The 8,527-nt window shown below is 36.6% G+C and overlaps 1 protein-coding gene across 1 annotated transcript in view; it reads right to left on the reverse strand.

Annotated features, from left to right (window-relative positions):
- LOC137638415 (angiopoietin-related protein 1-like) overlaps positions 1-8,527 on the reverse strand; it is a 44,827-nt gene that overhangs the window by 19,570 nt on the left and 16,730 nt on the right. The window lies entirely within an intron of this gene.

Consider the following 8,527-nt stretch of genomic DNA (forward strand, 5'->3'; position numbering starts at 1 on the left):
ATGATTGAAGGTAGTAGAGAGTAAGTAGAGAATATGCAAGGCCATTCAGTGGTTGTGTAGGCACAGGAAAAGGGCCGTATCTAGGGAGGGAGAAAATATCAGACGGGCCAAGCATAAAAGGATCCTTCATTCCTTTGTAATAATATCTCAATGGGTGGTTGGTGCAGGTGTCAACATATTGCTTTCTGCCCTTTGTAGGTCTGATATGGCGTTTCCATTGATATTACTTTGTATATGTGCGCATTTATGTATGAATGTATGTATATACAGAGAGAGAGAGAGAGAGAGAGAGAGAGAGAGAGAGAGAGAGAGAGAGAGAGAGAGAGAGAGAGAGAGAGAGAGAGAGATATTTAGCACTACAGATTAATCGAACGTTCAGAGAATATATGAAACCAGGTTAATATTCAAGAGCATTTTGTTTTATGCTTTTTCTCACATAATATTTCTCTCTTTCTCATCCAGTGGTTAATAGTGTGAGAAAGCTTTATGACGGACAGAGAAAAGAGAAATATAAGAAAGAAATAAGCATCAGACTGTTTCAAAATTATCTTAGTTATGAATATAATTTTGCATAAAAATGGTGATAAAATAAGTAAATTATACTTAGAAATCATCGAGTCACCATATCAAGCCATAGCAAATTGTATTTCGTCAGCATGATTTGTCTACGATAACACGTTCATTCGTCAGAGTCTAAGAATATCTCCAGCTTTATCAAAACACGATATTTCTTTGAACACAGCCTTTATGAATCCTCTCAAAAAACAAGAGTTATCGACGTCACAGACGAAAGACTTTTCCCAACCTGAGAGACCCATCAAAGGCCAACCCACCAACCAACAGCAGCGAGAGAACACGCAGGAAGAGAATAACTGACCTGAATCCATCCATTAAAACCTCCCCTGTGGGTATCTCGCCGGCATTCTTTGAGGGAAGATGTGATCAATATCATCTCCGACGTGTCTGCCCGCTGATTATTCAGCCCCTTTAAGAGAGACAACAACAATAACAACAAATGCAGCCGTTTCTAGTCCATTGCAGGACAAAGGCCTCAGATGTGTCTTGGTCATAGGTGGGGTTTGGGCATTGACAACACCAACAACAACAACAAAAGGCAGCCGTTTCTAGACCACTGCAGGACGAAGGCCTCAGATGTGTCTTGGTCATGGCTGGGGTTTGGCCATTGACAACAACAAAAATAAAAATAACAAAGGCACCCGTTTCTAGTCCAACGCAGGACATAGGCCTCAGACATGTCTTAGTCATGGCTGGGGTTTGGCCACTGACAAAAACAACAACAATAACAACAAATGTAGCCGTTTCTAGACCACTGTATGACAAAGGCCTCACACATGTCTTGGTCATGGCTGGGGTTTGGCCATTGACAACAACAACAACAAATGTAGCCGTTTAGAGTCTACTCCAGGACAAAGGCCTCGGACACGTTTTGGTCAAATCTGTGTTTTGGTCATTTCTATTACCACGCAGGCCACTGCGGATTGGTGATTATGGAAGACTTTTGTCTGATAACTCACAGCAAACCAACCTAGTACGAGTGGCCCTGACTAGTACAGCTTTGCTGATTATGGCGATACGCAGACCCTTTCACCACGTTAAGGTATCCCCACTCAGAAAGGGGATAGACAAACAGAGAAATATGTCGTTAAATAAGCAGCAAATAAAAGCAGCAAAAGCAGAATTAGCAGCAGCAGCTCACATAGAAAGGGGAGAGACAGGGAGAAATATGTCGTTAAATAAGCAGCAAATAAAAGCAGCAAATGCAGAATTAGCAGCAGCAGCTCACATAGAAAGGGGAGAGAAGTGAGAAATATGTCGTTAAATAAGCAGCAAATAAAAGCAGCAAATGCAGAATTAGCAGCAGCAGCTCACATAGAAAGGGGAGAGAAGTGAGAAATATGTCGTTAAATAAGCAGCAAATAAAAGCAGCAAATGCAGAATTAGCAGCAGCAGCTCACATAGAAAGGGGAGAGAAGTAAGAAATATATCGTTAATAAGCAGCAAATAAAAGCAGCAAAAGCAGAATTAGCAGCAGCAGCTCACATAGAAAGGGGAGAGACAGTGAGAAATGTGTTGTTAAATAAGCAGCAAATAAAAACAGCAATAGCAGAATTAGCAGCAGCAGCTCACATAGAAAGGGGAGACAGTGAGAAATGTGTCGTTAAATAAGCAGCAAATAAAAGCAGCTGCAGCAAAAGCAGAATTAGCAGCAGCAGCTCAGATAGAAAGGGGAGAGACAGTGAGAAATATGTCGTTAAATAAGCAGCAAATAAAAGCAGCAGCAGCAAAAGCAGAATCAGCAGCAGCAGCAGCAACAGCAACATCGACGTACAGCAGAGAGTAGTTATCTTTGAGGGCGTCTCTTCCTTTCAGCCAGTTTAAATGGATCTGCCAACGTAGAACACAACGAACACAAAGGTCAATTCACTACAATGCAATGACTGCTGGTGACGTTGGGGGAAGGGGAATGAGAAAGGAGGGGAGGGGAGGGGAAGGGAGGGAAAGGGGAAGGTGAGATGAGTAAGGGGAGTATGACGAAAAAGCGGGGAGGGAAAAAGGGAAGGGGAGTAAGGGGATAAGACGAAAAAGCGGAGAAATGGGTTTGAGGAGGATGGGAAGGGGTAGTGAGATGATAGAGGAAGGAGAAGGGGAAAAAGGTGAGGGGGAAGTGAGGTAAAGGGGGAAGATAAGGTGTGTTCAGTGGAGATAACTCAAAGGAGGGGGTAAGGAATATAGAAGGATGGGGAGGGGGAAGAGATGAAGCAGGGGGGAAGAGGGTAAGCAAAGATAGGAAGGGGTAAGAAGAGTGAGTAGGAGGGTGCTGGGAGGGAAGTATCTACTCCTCCTGCTCCTCTTCCTCTTGCTCCTCCTCCTCCTCCTTCCTCAAGGGTTATTTTATCTCATTAGTATCGGAACGATTTTGATTTGGAAATTCAGAGACCAAAAGATAATTTCCTTTCGTTTTTGTGAAGTGATGCTGATTAGGGTACACTTGCATTACGTGACCAGTGAGGTCATTCCACTGACCTACCTTTCTCCGAGTGTTTATGTCAAGCCGATTGGCTTGAAATAAAGTTCTTGGATGCTGGCGAAAATGACGTCCGTAACAAAGAAACATACATTGTATTCAGAAGTTGACTTTTGCATTTTTTAAATTTTGGCCAATTTTCATGGTTCCTTCTTAGGTTAGAGACAGATAAAACGTTAATGTGGAGTTTAGATAGTGACCAGGTCCGAAATTTTAGCCTCCTTTTTCGTAAATTTTAACAGGAGAACTGTATAGTCAAAAATACATTTGTATGAAATACCATTACTGATTTATATATAAGAAGGATAATTTAAGATGAAAAAGTCATGGATTTCATCAAGTCTACTTTTCTCTAAAGGTAGAACTTTTACTGACATATTTGTTTGATGCGTTTGTTAGTCAATGGAAAAACAGTTCATAGACGTACACTATTATTATTATTATTATTATTACTAGCCAAGCTACAACTCTAGTTGGAAAAGCAAGATGCTATAAGCCCAAGGGCTCCAATAGGGAAAAATAGCCCACTGAGGAAAGGAAATAAGGAAATAAATAAATGATGAGAATAAATTAATAATAAATAATTCTAAAAACAGTAACAGCGTCAAAACAGATATGTCCTATATAAACTATTAACAACGTCAAAAATAGATATGTCATATATAAACTATAAAAAGACTCATGTCAGCCTGGTCAACATAAAAATATTTGCTCCAACTTTGAACTTTTGAAGTTTTACTGATTCACCTATGCTATACATTTCAGATAAAAAAATATCCAATTTTACCCTTTCTATCAATACATGGTCAGAGGTTTAAACAAGGTCTTATGTATCATTTAACATATTAACACGCTTTTGGAAAAAAAGACATGATGTCATAAGGCCAACAGAATATACTGAAAGAAGTATTTAAAGGTTTAAAGGTCGCTAATGTACCAACCGTGTGTCACACGATCGTACACAAATTATTTTGTATATATTATGCTTGTATCTGCGCTCTTCCCTCGCACTAAAAAGAACCAGAATAAACATGTCTGCGTTTTTCCTCTCTAACATTGTCTGTTTCTCGAACGTGAAAACTCCTGTTGCCTTGAGGTTTTGTATATAAAGGAGAGTGTTCTTTAATAAAGTTACTCAGTTAATTGCATCCCGCCTTTGAGTTATAACCTTCTCTCGGCCGTCACACTAATGAATAGCACACGTAAGGGACAGTGATAATGCCCCAGCATGACAATGTCCTAAAGACAGACCACATAATGATCAGAGCCCGATCCCTCTCTGCACCCAAGCTAGGACCAGGGAGAGCTAGGCAATGGCTGGTGATGAATTAGCCGGTAGACACATAGGGTCCCCAAAACTCCCATTCCTTAGCCCACAAAGACGACGAGAGCAGGTCCTACAAGAAACCATCGAGCTTGAACTGCTCTCGAATCCCAGTCCAGCAGATCGCCAAGCAGGGACGTTTCCAATAGGCTACCACAAGGATACTAAAAAAAAAAAAAAAAAAAAAAAAAAAACCGTCAAAATACTGCTATAAAAGACCAAAATTCGATGGAAGCTTTGACAATTAAATTCAAACGACCTTTAAAATAGTCTGAAAAAAAAAAAGTTTTAAATAATTCCCTCTTATTTTCTGTGTTTACGTGGAAGAATGCCTTCCTATCAATTTTATTAGCAGACGGAAAACATGGCGTTTGTTGTTGGTAAAACTGTGAAAACAAACAAATTTCGCTTTCGACTGATAACAGAAAGGGCAGAACGTGAATCCTAAAAATAGTTTTCAAGCTTGTTTGTATAACGCTTTAAAAACAAACTATTTTTGTTGATGGATGAAAGCAGCAATAGAAAACCTGTTTTAACATTCACCCGTCCTAATTAAACATTACGAGAAAACACCAAAAGTAATATAATTATATTTTCAAAGCTTTGCTTGTTTTAATAAAGACAGGTACGACGATAATTTAAAGGGAATTTTATCGCGATAAATTCGGTAGCAAAAAAAAAAAAAAAAAAAAAAAAAAAAAAAAAATTGATTATTCATTATTTTCAGTCTGGTGGGAGTTCTTCAATTTCATGTATTACTAACTTTCCGGGATTAATCAAACATAAATGTTACTTAGCAAAAGAATAAAAAAATAAATCATTAGCACAGTAGAAAAAAAGGATAAGAAATTGAAGTTCATTTGTAGAATAAAAAGATGAAAAAATCCCAAATGGGAATAAGAATAATAATCAAAATTTGAATCTGATCTCAAAACCGAAGAAAGCTTATACTTAAAATATTGGACATAGAAGAAGAAAAGAAATAAAACGAGAACAAAGATAAGCGGTATGTATGTTGTTTTTAGGGAAATTAAAAGTAAACAATGAAAAATAAACATATTGGAAAATACAGCAGAAAAGGAGGAAAAGAGAAAGCTTTAAAATAAAGAATTAATTGAATACATATAAAAAGAGGGGATAAAGATGAAAAAAAAAAACGAAGAGGTAGAGGATGATGAATAAGAGGAAAAAAAAAGAAACATTATAAAAAGTGAAAAATCTCTTAAAGGAGGCCTCTTTAAATGAAGAAGGAAAACGCACCATATGTAAAAAAAAAAACTATAAACTATAAAAATACAAAAATAAAACAATGAAAGAGATAAAAATAAACCAAAAAATAAAGACAGAGAAGGGCTCTCACAGAGGAAGTAGCTCTCAGCCAAGGAATAACTTGAAATAGGTTCCCATTAAGAGCTCGATTGCGCAGCCATTCTTCCATGTCAGATCTGCTGACTTTGGTAATGATGAGGAATGGTGATGATGATGTAGAGAGAGAGAGAGAGAGAGAGAGAGAGAGAGAGAGAGAGAGTTTAGGATGTAAGAGACAGAATGAAACAGGGAAGGTGAGAGAAAATTAAGGCTGATGCAGAGAGAGAGAGAGAGAGAGAGAGAGAGTTAGTTTAGGATGTAATAGACAAAATGAAAAAGGGAAGGTGAGAGAAAATTAAGGCTGATGCAGAGAGAGAGAGAGAGAGAGAGAGAGAGAGAGAGAGTTTAGGATGTAAGAGACAGAATGAAACAGGGAAGGTGAGAGAAAATTAAGGCTGATGCAGAGAGAGAGAGAGAGAGAGAGAGAGAGAGAGAGTTAGTTTAGGATGTAATAGACAAAATGAAAAAGGGAAGGTGAGAGAAAGATAAGGCTGATGCAGAGAGAGAGAGAGAGAGAGAGAGAGAGAGAGTTTAGGATGTAAGAGACAGAATGAAACAGGGAAGGTGAGAGAAAATTAAGGCTGATGCAGAGAGAGAGAGAGAGAGAGAGAGAGAGAGAGAGTTAGTTTAGGATGTAATAGACAAAATGAAAAAGGGAAGGTGAGAGAAAGATAAGGCTGATGCAGAGAGAGAGAGAGAGAGAGAGAGAGAGAGAGAGAGAGAGAGAGTTTATTTGTATTCCATTTAAAGAATCCTTTGATGTCAAAACTTTTCACTTTGAAGGACAAGTTTGTCTGATCTGTTTTGCAGGTCCAACTTCAAGTACTTACCACCGGCCATGTTCGTGCATGTACGTATAACAACCCCCTCTTCATTACGGTATCATCCAACCTTCACGTGCGTACGTACATAAACACCATGCACGAACACTATCGCACCTCACGAAACGAACAGGTAAATTTTTTTACCATCAATATTTATGAATATTACCACTTTGCACGTATACTTATGACCAATCTGCACGTACACTTATGACTAATTTGCATGTACACTTATGCCCAATCTGCACGTACACTTATGACTAATTTGCATGTACACTTATGCCCAATCTGCACGTACACTTATGAATAATTTGCACGTACACTTATGACTAATTTGCACGTACATTTATAACCAATCTGCACATACACCTATGACTAATTTGCAAGTACACTTATGACCAATCTGATCGTACACTTATGACCAATCTGCACGTACACTTATGACTAATTTGCATGTACACTTATGAACAATCTGCACGTACACGTACGTCACAATACGCCACAAATATACGCAGTGCAAGTTTCTAAGCCGCTGGTGCTGTACATATCGAAGAGGAAGCGTAATGGATAATGTTTTGGTAAATTTTCATTTCGAATTTTCATTTCACACTCGTCCTTTTGATATGGCTGATTAATTAGTTAACAAATGCCATTTTCCTCTAATTAATATATTCGTATAATTTCCCCAAATTAGCTATGAAATTTTCATTACCACATGAGCTTTGTTCATGAAACGCGTAAGTATACTTACGGAATACTTAAATACTTATATACTTATTTACTTAAAGAGATTGTGTCTATAATTTCTTATCAGTACTAATTTCTGTAGGAGGATTACAAGCTAATATTGTTCTAAAGCAAATAAATGAAATTAAATGACACTTAAAATTGCGGAACAAAAGAGAAAAAATTTGCTATTTTTTTTACACGGATTTCACAGCTTGCACAAGCAAACGCCCCAAATAAAATAACAATATTTCAGATATAAAAATGGAAACGGTTCATGTCGAAAAAAACATGCAAAAGGAAAAATTCAGGATTAAGCATTATATATATAAATAAATAAATATATTGTAATTGGTACAACCATTATCATAACTTATGTGCACACACATTATACATACATACATATATATAATATATATATATATGCTTGTGTGTGTGCACATAAGTCACAATAATAATAATAATATCTATAATATTATTATCAATGACAAAAATACCGAGCATTAAAATTATGGAATGATATTCATTGTTCATAATGTAATATATATTGATTTAATAAACTTTGTAAAATATAAAAATAGTGCTTTATTTTTAATATATTAAAAGTGATTGCATTTTGATAGTGAATAAAATCTTTCAATCTAGAGTTCTCTTTTTAAATAACAACATCAAAAACAACAATAATAATGTTAATATCATAAATGATTATTTTATATTTTGACAAACATGTTTATTAATACAATTATATTTAGAAGAATAATGATAATAAAGATATCAATATTAAGAAAATATTTATAATTTAAAAAAAAATTTTTAACAAATGCAATAATAATTAATCATTTTAAGCTTTTTACATAACAGTTAATCCTTGCAAGTTTCATTAATTTACGATTAAAATTGTGGCATGGAAGCTGTTCATAAACGAACATATACACAAATACATAAACAGAAGTAAAACATAACCTCGTTCCAACTTCGTTGGCAGAGGTAATAGAAAAAATTGGTAGGCCTACTTAAATTCCTTCCACAAAGCCTAACACAGACACACAAAAAGGGGGTAAAACAAACCTCCTTCCAACTTCGTTGGCAGAGGTAATAGAACAAAATTAGTAGGCCTACCTAAATTCCTTCCACTCAGTCCAACACAAACACACAAACAGGGGGTAAAACATAACCTCCTTCCAACTTTGTTGTCGGAGGTAATAAAAAAATTAGTAGGCCTACCTACATTCCTTCCACTCA

The sequence above is a fragment of the Palaemon carinicauda genome, chromosome 3 (genome assembly GCF_036898095.1).
Source record: "Palaemon carinicauda isolate YSFRI2023 chromosome 3, ASM3689809v2, whole genome shotgun sequence".
Taxonomy (NCBI): domain Eukaryota; kingdom Metazoa; phylum Arthropoda; class Malacostraca; order Decapoda; family Palaemonidae; genus Palaemon; species Palaemon carinicauda.